Below are 12,487 nucleotides of genomic sequence, written 5' to 3'. Positions count from 1 at the left end.
TCCAGGGATCCAGGTTCATATGCTTGACTGACCTGCTATCCTGGGTAGCCTTGGGTCTTCAACCTCCACAATTCAGAACTGTGCCCCCAACCTGGGCCAACAGCCACTCGCAGACTGAGCGTTGGATGAGCATCCAGGGAGGAGAACTTCGTGTATGAAGACATCAGTAGCGCCTTTCACCACTAACAACCATGATTAAGCATTAGAGTCCAGACTTCATGGAATTTAATCAAGGGACTCATTTGTTGAGTTGTGTTGACACCGAAGGCCTTCCCTGAACCTCAAGCCAAGATTCAACAAGGACCAAAAAAACCTGGTAAAAGAAAGATGATCTTACACTCCTGTGTGGACTATGTCCACCACATCTATGTGCCACACCCACATTTATTAGTTACTATCATAATAAACCTGCAAATAAATAAATCTGCTGTGATGTTGGCTGTAGCGACCCTGTCTTCTTTTCAGCCTTCTCTCGGTACCCTGCGCTGGTGCCAGAGCCTCCACCAGCGTGCCACGCCAGAGTCATCTCCGCATGCTACATAGGAGGCTCTTGGAACATCCACTAGTAAATCATGAGCTCTTCATAGGTCCCGTGACGTGAACTGGTCAATCACCTGTAAACCACTGACCAGTGTGGTTGGGTGGTCAGTCGGCCACCGTCAATCCGATTTACGCGCCACAGGAGCGCGGCCCCACACGGCTAGTTGGTTACTCACTCGTTTAACTGACACTTTTTCCCCAAAGCAATTTAAAATGTTCAGCTGCTTACACTGATTTACTCATTTATGCACATGGGTACTTTGCGCAAGGGCTCTACAGCCAGAGTCTGGATTCAAATCTGGGTCCTTCAGTCGCAAAGCTACAAGTCTAACCACTGCGCCACCTGCTGCCCCAGCAGGGAGTCACGTTTGACATCAATAGGTAGGTTTTGTTTTCCTCTCCTCCGTTGCCGGCTGCCTATTTCAGCATCAATCGATCATCGCTGTGCCATCGTGAAGTAGGTGATGACGGTGCATCATATATTTATGGAATTAATCATTCATATATTTCACCGTTTGCTTTCGTCCTGGTCTTGGCTGTATTTTCTTTCATTTATAATGCCTTCTGCAAATTGGTGTTACATGTGACAGTCTGTCATCAGGAACCCTGTTGAAGCATTCAGTGTATCTGGAGGGGAGGGGGCTGCATCAGAACAAATTGTATGATACTGTATTGTAAGGGAGGCCTCTGAAGGACATACTCTGCTCTTACGCTTCCAAGCCCAGACAGGGAATCCACTTAAAACTTACGGCAGCTAAAAAAGGACAGTGTGTACAGTCAGTATGAAAGACCCCCGATTTTAAATTCCTCCCGCAGTCTCATCCGTTCAAAGGTCGCTGACAAAGAGCGACAACTGCGAGTCCAGCGACGCGCAAACAGCGGCATAACAACAGAAGGTCAACGCTCTCCTCGGTAGGAAAACCTTTTTCGCAGGTGGGAAGTGGTAAAGGGCTGACACCCCGCCCCTCCCCAGGGGTCAATCTAACGCCCCATCTGCCTCGGCATTTCCGAACAACCTGGCACAGGATTCCCGCTGTAGAATAGATTTTTACAGCTGCTGCGATCGCCTCTACCTTTACAGATACTGACGTACACAAGCATGGGAACAAGTAGTGTTGCTGTCTCACAGCATCTGGGTGGTGCGAGAGGACGTGGGCTTGATCCCCAATCAGTCTGTGGGGAGTATGCGTGTTCTCCCAGTGTCTGTGTGGGTTTCCTCCCACACTCCAAAGACATGCTGTTCAGGTTCCCCCATAGTGTGTGACTGACAGATAGAGTGTGTGTGTGTGTGTGTTCCACTGATGTATGGATGAATGACCCAGTGTAAGTAGTGTATCTAGCACTGTAAGGTATGTGGGCTGATAGCACTACATAGAGTTCATTGGAAGTTGCTTTAGAGAAAAGCGTCTGCTAAAGAAATAAATATAAATACCAGTTGAGTTGGTCCAAGAAATTATATACCTTTAATTTCATACACCAATTTTTAAGCCCTAGAGCCTGTTCAACATTCAAATTTGGGACAAAGTTTCAAATAAAGCCATCGTACTGTATAGCACGTGTCATGAACGTGTCATAGAAGGAACAGATGGAAATGCTTTGAAAACGTAAAGGAAGGAGAAGAGAACAACCAGCATCCAGACGGATGGACTCGGTGATACGCACTTGAGGATGGACACGACCTCTTCAGTCTGAGGATACAAACGGCTAAGAGAACATTCCGGAGGCACCGTTTACGGTCACTAAGAGTTGACCTCAGCTCAACAGCTCTTTACAACAAGAATCGCATCGTAGAATACAGTATGTACTTTATAGCTGTGAGAAAATGTAAATGCAGCCAAGTTACCTGGGAAAAGCCTTGTGGTTTATTGTTCATAGCATTTTACTCCATTTTTGCAATAAGCTTAAAACATACACAATGCAATGGTCCTTCTTGCTGCACCCTTTCTTATGCAATATTTACACAAACTACAGACAAATACAAAAGTGTTACCTCCACCTCCCCATATGACAACACTATCCCATCAGGCAGTTTCAGAGAAGATCGATGTGCTGATCACAGAAGCCTGTCCACTTGGCAACTGTATTTTTTTTTTACACCGAGTAATAACTGTATTTGGTTACACCTGGAAATCTTATTTATCATTTTTACATACGCATTTCACAACCATTTTTTGGTCTGCGGTAAATCACTGCAGTGCAATCAAATCTAAGCTGTTTTGTGATTCTCCCACTAGGAGTTCTCTTGTAGACTGGTACACCCCCGATGTTGCACAGGTATTACTGAGTCACTTTTGCAAAAATAAAGAAAAACAACTTTTACAATCTGGACACTGGTAAGTGTTTACCCCCCCCCCCCAGCTTTATGCAGGTGAATGAGAAGAGACTAAGAACCGACCACCACCGTAATCGATGTTCTCCGCAGCTGGGAGGGCAGCCTCCTTGTCACTCTGAGATTTGTGGAGCACCGCTGCCGCTGACCGCTTGTGTGACGGCGCATACGACACAGAGGGGTGTAAATGCACTGGACCGACCGCCGCTGACCACTGTTGCACCTCTGTTCCAATATAAATCCCATTTCAGTTAATCCCAAGAACGGGCATCTCGATGAAAGGGGTCCAGAACATGGACATAAGCGGATATGGGCCGGAGAAATTCACGTACCCTTTCACATCGGGAGTAACCGCTGCAGCTCACGAAGTCCGACCCGACTATTGATTTCTTTCTCAGCACCGCTGCGGATTCACTAGCGATGCCAAACACGCCACGCTAATTTATCAGCATCTACGCGTTAACGCTCATTTGTCAGCATCATCTTCGTAATTGTACTGCGGGGTCCCACAGATTTTACCCCGCTGGACTGGCAAATGAACAGATTCCCTAGTAATCCATTACCACCTGGCCAACGTAGCACGGACGAGATGTATTAACTGCTTTCAAAAAAGAATCAAACGAGTCGGTCAAGCCCTTAATCGCTGAAGTAGGACAAAAGCCATCGGCCAATCAGGATTAAGGAACTCAGTCGAAATCCATCTCGCATCCCAAAAAGATGGTAAAAGTCTTTTTTTTTCCATTTCAGGCATCAAGCCAAGGTGCGATATTATAATACTTAGGTATTGTTTTCAGTTATTTACATTTATTCATGTAGCTGACACCTTTCTTCAAATCAACTGACAATTTTAATCTATTCACAATTATTTATCCATTTATACAGTTGGGCAATTTAGGGTAAGGACCTTGCTGAAGGGTACTACAGCCTGAGGTGAGATTCAAACCTACAACCTTTGGGTCCAAAGGAAGCAGCTCTAACCACCGCACTACCAGCTGTCTAAGGATGAGCTGTACACTTTAGAGCTGTGTCGGGCAGCTCTGAAAGCTCATTCCAAATAACCGTACACTGTGCGTTCAATTAACCGCGACGGAGTGGATGAGACCAGACATCAGTCCTGCTCTCGCTGTAAAAGGGGCAGCGGGGACAGCGGTTAAGGAGATGCAGGTATTATACTGGTTAAGAGCACAGGCTTTGAGCCCATGTTCTAGTGCCCTTTGAGTACTTCATTTGAAAGGACCCAGTTCCCAGCTGTACAAATGAACAAAACCGTAAGAATGATTACGTTGGATTTAGGAACGGAGCTGAAAATAAACGTGCCGATCGTAAACTGCCCTATTGCTTAAGCACCTCGAAAACAAGTCAGTGGCTGGAAAGACCACTAAAATGAATACAAGGTGAATAGCGGAGCCACACTTGAAACACCGCACTCGAAATCCAGTCTTCGCAGCGCGGGATCATTACACCGCAGCTGTGTGACAAAGTCGGAAATGCGTTCGGTTTCGTTTTAGGGTTTATTGCTGCCTGAACCAGAAAGCCCAGTCGTGTTGCTACATGGTTGCGTGTGCTTATTTAATGAGGGAACAACACGTAGTGACTGGAGCGTCAGGCTCTCGCTGCTTGGTTTCGTGACTGATGGGAACTGGCGTGTGTGTGTGTGTGTGTGTGTGTGTGTGTGTGTGTGTGTGTGTGTGTAAGGTTTAGCCTAATGGATGTACATTTATTTATTTAGCAGACACTTTTCTCCAAAGCGACTTCCAATGAACTCACTGTAGTGTTATGAGCCCACGCACCTTATTCACCCTGGTGACCTACACTGCTAGATACACTACTTACACTGGCTCACTCATCCATACATCAGTGAAACACACACACTCTGTCATTCACACACTGGGTGAACCTGAACAGCAGGTCTTTGGAGGGTGGGAGGAAACCAGAGCACCCAGAGGAAACCCAAATAGACACAAGGAGAACATGCAAACACCGCACAGACTGACCGGGGAAGGACCCTGCGTCCTCTCGCACCATTCAGGCGCTGGCAAACAACAGCACTACTTGCTGTGCCACCCCTTCATCACCCAGTTCCCCTATGTGACACACACAGTCTAGCTGAAACAAAGGGCAACTGCTATTGTAGTGGTCAGAACTGCTGTCTTTAGACCCAAAGGCTGTAGGTTTGAATCCCACCTACTGCTGTAGTACCCTTGAGCAAGGTACCGACCCTAAATGACCCAGCTGCCTAGATGTGTGAATAATTGGAAGCTGCTTTAGGACAAAAGCATCAGCTAACGAAATAAATGCACACAAGCTACTACTTTACCTCTGAGCGTTCAATATTTGCCGCTTTTCCTGCTCTCTGTCCTTGACAGCTCTTAAGTCGCTCAAAAGTCCGTGTGATCAGAAAGAACACACGACACCCACAACCCGAACACGAGCACTTGCCCTCTACGTGACACTCATGAGACGCGACGTTCCTCAAATAAAGAGCGGAACACGAAAGCAACAGCCTCCAACTATCGCCGTACAAAATGACTTAAGTCTGAGAAAACAACAGCTTCTTGTGAGTCAGTTGCCATGGTAACCTATCTGTTTGACACAAGCGGGGGGGACGTGGCCTTGGGACATCCTGTCACTCACTGCCACACACTCGACTGGCAAGCAGGGCCACGGTTAGACAAAACGTTACTTCTCTTATTAAAAATATGCAACAATGAGTTCATACACAGCTTGTCACTTTCTGACAGCTGCTTAGGAGTCGTTTTGCAGTGCCAGCTTTCGTCACATAACTGATGCCATGTCAGCGATGCCTGCGTGTGTGTGTGTGTGTGTGTGTGTGTGTGTGTGTGTGTGTGGGGAAGATGGTTGGCAAGGACACACTGACAGTGATGATATTTTGGGCCTCAAACGTTCCCTTGAGAACCATTAATAAAATATTGTCCCTCTTTCCGAACTTGGCCACAACGCCGGTCCCTTTGGCCTGAGAGCCAGGCCCTGATTGGTCCTCTCCAAGCGCAGCCCATGGGGAGTGAGGAGGGGAGGGGGGGGGGTTAGGGTAAAAGCTGGACCTTAAAGGGAAGAAAACAAGGGTTCGAGCAATCCCAGTCGATTATACAGTAATTATAATAACATTGATTATCACCTAATGTTGTCTTACATCTTTTATTGAACTTCATTATTAGTGAGTCACAGTTTTACTATTTTTTTTTTTTTTTTTTTTATTTCTAGCAAATCATGGTCCGTAGACCTTATTGACCTGAAATGAAACTACTGTGTGCGCGTGAATTATGGATTCAATGCTCTTTGCTCTCTATTACAGCCTCACTCGTTCATTTCCGATACCTGGATCCGACCTCACGCACCACGGATGTTCATAATGTGAATAAAACATGTAAAGTTCAATGAAACTGGTGACAATAAATGTATTATTTACAAAACTGTAAATGGGTCAATTCTGAGCGGAACTCAACCTGAGGGTTAAATGAGCAGGAAGCACATGCAGCGCGAACCACATTTATAAGCCCAGCGATGGTCTGGAGATGAAGCGGGGGAGGGAAATCTCTCATATGAAAATATCCATCGTGGATTCATACATATTTACTGTCAGTGTGCGTCTGGCGAAAATCTACCTGAGCACCAGTGATACATATTAATGTGGGGCCCCTCTGCGCCACAGCGGCGGAGGAGAAAGGTCGAGCGGGAGGAGCTTCACGAGCAGGAGACGTCCTTGCAGGAAACCTGGGAGGCACATGGACGTCTTTAAACCGTCTGACTCCCAGTGTACCACCCAGCTGCTGTTTTTCTTATTATTATTATTATTATTGGGAGTTGCTGTCTCACAGCGCCTGGGTGGTGTGAGAAGATGTGGGTGTACGATTTCCGCTGAGTCTATGTGGAGTCTGCATGTTCTCCCAAAGGGGTTTCCTCTGGGTGCTCTGGTTTCCTCCCACACTCCAAAGACATGATATTCAGGTTCCCCCATAGTGTGTGAGTGACAGAGAGAGAGTGTTTGTGTTCCGCTGATGTATGGATGAGTGACCCAGTGTAAGTAGTGTATCTAGCAGTGTAAGTCACCGCGGTGAATAAGGTGTGTGGGCTGATAACACTACACAGAGTTCACTGGAAGGCGCTTTGGACAAAAGCGTCTGCTAAATAAATAAATGTAAATTATTATTATTACGCTGTTATTCTGCAGTTTCATTACTGTATTTGACTGGCTGATGCTTTTGCCCAAAGCAGCTTAAACGGCTTACGGTTTGAGTCATTCGCTTGGCTCGATATTTACCGAGGAATATTTACCCATGGCAGGCAGACGGAGGAGCTTTCTCCAAGGTATAACAGAAGAACCGCCCCTGGGGCGGATGTGCAGCATTGCTTAAGACCGACTGCCCCGTTCCAGCCAGCGAGAGCAAAGGAGGGGAGGGGAAGCCCGGATCAGACCGGTTGGGCCTGTTTGTGGGGTGTGGAGCAGACGCTAAGGTCCAGGGGTGAGACGAGCTTGCGGATGCGCCGCCGCTGCCACGACAGGCCTCCGCAGCGGTTCATAGCAAGAGCTCGGTCACAGGGAACTCCTCTGGAATATTAATAACTTTTCGAGGAACCGTCCAACCGCTAGATTTCCATCCATATCCAGTTGTGTTCGAACTGAGCCAGAACTAACCCCGTCGGGAAGCATCCGACTTTTTAAATAAAGGCAAACGCTGCTGTGATCGTGTTTCCCAGTTTACCCTAGTAACTGCGAAATGTTCTGGTCCTCCTTCATTTCTCTGGCAGGGTAATTAAGACTTGGACGCTTTCACCCCTGGGAGGTAAAACACTTCTACAGGGACTGAGATACAGATGCGTTTTCCAGTCGTTCTGCTTCCTCCTCCATGTGCAGCGAAGAATAAAACCACACAGTGCCGATCCCGTCGGGGAATAAAACCACACATACATGTCCTCATGAGAGAGCAAAACCGCACAGCCATGAACTCATTGGGGAATAAAACACATGGTGATGATCTCACCGGGGAATAAAGCCGCTAATAAATATCCTCATGGGAGAATAAAACCAAAGTGCAACGAACTGATTGAGGAATAAAACGGCACAGCCATGAACTCACTGGGGAATAAAACACAGTGATGATCTCACCGGGGAAGAAAACTGCATAGCAATGTCCCCATGGAGGAATAAAACCACACAGGCATGAACTCATTGGGGAATAAAACACAGAGTTTTTATCTCACTGAGGAATAAAACCGCACAGCGCATTTACCGTGCCCCTAACATCTGATGCTGCTCGGGCAGAGAAATGGCTTCTCGTGCAACGTACGGGGCCTCCGGGAGGAGGAAAACATGGTGAAGAACACCGATAATGCACACACTATGTATATAAAGACGGTGAAACAACAGAGACGGTGCGAGATCTGCACCTGTTGGCACGATGCTACACCAGGCAACATCAGGGGCACGAGAAGTTAAGTACTACACTAAATACCGAGAGAGAACGTGAAAAGAGAGGGAGGAGGAGAAGAGCGGAGCTCCGTTCTGCTGACTCACCGCAATCGAAGCCGAGCCACGGGGAGACCTCGGCTCACCTCTCGCCGCGGGGGCCGCGGCCTCCCGTTTGGAACCGCTTCCCACACAAATCTAAACGGCCTCTGAGCACAGGGGCAGCAGGTGGCGCAGCGGTTAGAGTCGCGATCCAAAGACGCGGGTCCGAATCCCACCTCCTGAAGGTTCAGCTCCTCACCCTGAACCCATACACTAAAAATGACTCAGATGTACAAATGGGTTACTCAAGGTAAGCAGCTTAAACACTGTAAGGTACTTTGGAAAATCATAGTAAATTGTGGAGCAGCTGCTGCCTTTGGACCCAAAGGTCTCAGGTTCAAGTCTCACCACCAGCAGTAGAATCTCTGAGCATGGGACTTACCCTAAAATCGCTCCAGTAAAACTATCTAGCTGTATAAATGGGTAAATCATGGTAAGCAGCCTTGGGGGGGGTAAAATGCTGGTTACAAAGGAATAAATGTAAATTGTGGTAAAAAGCTTTGTGCTCAAACCTAACACTGATTTGCTTTGGACACAGGTACCAGCTGAATACTGTATAATATTGAGTTCTCCTGGATATTTGGAATGTAACCCTTTTTCAAAATTTGGTTTAAAAAAAATCCAGCGCCCAGCGCCGTGTCCACATCCTCGTCGCGCGACGACAATCTCCGTCCGACGGTGTGCGAAGACTCTCGCGACGCTTTTCTCGTCGCTCTGAAAACATGATTAACTAAGTGTCTTGCAAGGCATAATTAAGCCTTAAAATTTAATTCCTTTGAAACGTAATGGCTAAATCTAATTAAGGCACAAAAACGGCTGCGTGAAATTATTCCGTTCTCAGAGCGAACAATTTAAATTCAACATTTTATCCAGTGGGCAATCGGAGGAGAGCGGCAAACAGGACAACAGGTTCTTACTGCCATCTGCTCTCCGGCCCTGCGTTGTATCGAAGGCCACGTTACCCTGCGAACAAATCTTCACGATCACAGGGAAGCGTCTCCGTTTGTATTTAGCGCTGAAGCGGCTGGACCCCCGATGGCGTAGCCCTCCCCGGGCGATTTGTCCTGGCCCGGCGGTGTGTGACGGGATGGAATTTGCCCAGCGTGTGATTTGTGTGACGTGCCCACGCGCCACACAGGGACAGGGAACGGCTCTCCTGGCTTCGCCGAGGCGTCCGCCTCCTCTTCCCGACGAGGTGCGTCCAAAGACTGCTCTCTGACACAGGAGTCCGTCCCTGTGTCTCCCGCTGCTCTTTTGTCCTCGTGCTTTGGAACGATGGCGCTCGCTGGTGCTCTGTCTCCACACACCCTCCTACGTTCACTTTTGATGCTATTATGCGGATGGCTGGGCATCACGGCAGCACAGCGGGTAGCACTGGTGCCCCACAGCGCCTGGGCTGTGGGTTTGGACATGGGCTCAGACTAGGCTCAGTCTAGGTGGAGTTGGTCTCGCTATGTTTGCATGGGTGGCTCCACACACACAACCCTGCAGTAAACAAGTGGGTTTTGATGATGGATGGATGGATGGATGGATGGATGGATGGAGATGGTGCAAAGGAAGAGTACACATAAACCATAGCTACTAATTTATTTACGTCACTTCATTAAGCAGACACTTCTTTCACAAGCAACACTACGTAGAGTTTGGTGGAAGTTATCAGCCCACATACCTTATTCACCGCGGTGACTTACACTGCTAGATACACTACTTACACTGGGTCACTCATCCATACACCAGCGGAACACACTTTGGGTGACTTAGAGCCACCAATCCACCCAAACAGCATGTTTATGGAGTGTGGGAAGAAACCAGAGCACCCAGAGGAAACAGACACAGGGAGACCATGTATACTCCACACAGAATGAGTGGGGATCGAACCCATACCCTCTCGCACCACCCAGGAGCTGTGAAACAGCCAAGCAACCCCAAATTTTAAATTATTTAAAATTAATTGCTGTCCAGCTAGGCACAACTACCTTTTTTCCTCTCTCTCTCTCGCACACAAAAACAAACTTTCGATTTACTAACCTATTAATACGGACCCATTACTACTGGGATCGTGCTGCCATCAGACGCCCTCAGAGAGACCGCGCCGTTTACAGCTCGACGGCCCCACTTCATTTTCCCATTACCAGGAGGAACCCGAGAGGCACTTACCGCGTCTTGGAATATCGACAGCGTTTCTCAGGTGCCTCCCATGTGAGCTGTCATTAAGAGTCTCGCCCCAAGGTAAACGAACGGGCCTGTCTCCTCCAGCCGTCCTTTTTGCCTTTCGTTTCTCAAGCAGTCCTCAAACAAAAACGGTAAAGACGGCACAACGCTGCGGGCTGTTTACCTTCCACCCTTCGAGAACCTTCGAAAGGCGCCGTTCGGAGAGGGTCCTTGTCTGCCTACATCCTCCTGTCCCCGGTAACAATCCGCTCGCTGCGACACTCTTCGCCAAAGTGACGTTCGACCCGGCGTGAACAGAACAGCTTCGGCAACAGACGAAAAGCTTTAGACACAGACGCTGGATTATCAGAGCGCAGCCTTTTTTTGTCTGACCCACTATGTGGCTCGCAGGACTGTGGCCACGCCCACCTCCGGGATTATCGGCCGCACCTGAGTGACGGGGCTCGGGTGTTTAAATGAACAGGACACACCAAAGAGGACAGGAACGCATCTCGCTGACCGTTGTGGATGCGGGTACTGCCCGATGCGCCATGACTTTGCGTTTTTTGCACAGTTTGTTCTACATTTAAATACAAAACACACTGTAAATTCATCATCAGCAACACCAGATTGGCCATAGTGTGTGTGGCTACTCTGCAATGGACTAGTGTCCCATCCACGGTGTTCCCCCACTCAGCCTTGTAACAGGTAATTCCAGGATAGGTTCCAGACCCCATGACCCTGACCAGAACAAGTGGTTAATGAGGATGGATGGATGGATGGAAATTCAACCCAAACCCGGCACACCACACACCCATCACTCTAGTAGCTGCCTCTGGAAGTGAGTCAGACAGAACCTGAGGGATTAACAGGAAGGAGGCGCTTGTTTTGAAACGCGGCCCGGAGACCCAGCAACCATCCGCGTTTTCATAAGAGGATCACAGCGCTCGTGGGCAGAGAAATACGCAATTAGGTGGCGAAAAATTGACCTCCAGCCTTCTCAGCAGCCCACCATACTCCCACGTCGTGTCCCTGCTGGTTACCGATTGTGTGACATGTCGGACGAGTGTCAATGACTCCTTTGTCTGTCTCCTCCTGGGGAAAAAAAAAAAGGGCCCGTGACGAATGCAGCCGCTGCGGCGCTCAAATGCACGTTCCTCGAAATACGCCTCGGTGTTCCGGCTCAAAAGCAGCTCGGCCCGTGACGTCCGGAACACCTGCAGCTGTTGCGGAACTAACAGGCCGCAGCAATGAGGGAGAGAACGAGATCAGGCCATGCTGGGGTTTATGGGGGCTGCTCTAGCTCTCTCGCTCGCTCGCTCTCACGGGACACGGAGCAGGACGCCGCACAGCCTGTTTGCGAGCTGAGCAAGGAGCCGCGGGGCAAGACAGCGAGTCTTAACAGGTACCACCTGAACAGCATCCCTTTGGAAATGGCAGCAATGAGGGGTGGGGCTCTTGGCAGGGGGCGGGGCTTCCATAGACAGGATGCAGGGCGGAGATGACAGCGGTGCCACGTGAGCCCCGTGTGGACGGCAGGAGGCTGCCTCTTCATTTGGTTTGCAAATGGGAACATTCCAACATACGGGTCGCGCGCACACGCACAGATGAACACATCGGGGCCTTGCTACCTCTACCCGCAGGGGGTCTCGCTCAGACAGATGTGCCACCTCTGCTTTCAAAGGACGGCGACGGGCTTTGAAGTCGAGGCTAAAAGAGAGACGGAGGTGGGTGGGAGGAGAGCGCCGCGCTCCCCGAAAGCGCCTTCCCCGTCCTCCTGTCACACTTTCCAACACGCACTCTGGAGCGGAAAGTGCCGGAAAGCTCCTCCGCCGCAGCAGAGCCGGGAGTTTTATCGCCCCTCCGCCGGCTGCCACTTCATTGAAAGACAGGTGAATAAACGGACGCTGCATTTCGGACAACCTTCCTCTGGAGCGGTC

At 49.0% G+C, this 12,487-nt stretch overlaps 1 protein-coding gene across 7 annotated transcripts in view; it reads right to left on the bottom strand.

Moving 5' to 3' along the window:
* The window catches only part of LOC108923406 (band 4.1-like protein 1), an 83,316-nt gene that overhangs the window by 62,446 nt on the left and 8,383 nt on the right, over positions 1–12,487 (bottom strand). Inside the window, exon 1 of one of the 7 annotated variants that reach the window (XM_029247653.1) lies at positions 10,732–10,869. The exons of 5 other annotated variants lie outside the window; for them this stretch is intronic. The gene's annotated coding sequence lies outside the window, so the exon portion shown is untranslated. Of the gene's footprint in view, positions 1–10,553; positions 10,571–10,731; positions 10,870–12,487 lie in introns of those variants that run through there. One more of the 7 variants, XM_029247652.1, reaches the window with a different exon arrangement.

This window comes from Scleropages formosus, chromosome 22, assembly GCF_900964775.1.
Source record: "Scleropages formosus chromosome 22, fSclFor1.1, whole genome shotgun sequence".
Lineage (NCBI taxonomy): Eukaryota > Metazoa > Chordata > Actinopteri > Osteoglossiformes > Osteoglossidae > Scleropages > Scleropages formosus.
This window is presented reverse-complemented; position numbering and strand designations above follow the sequence as displayed.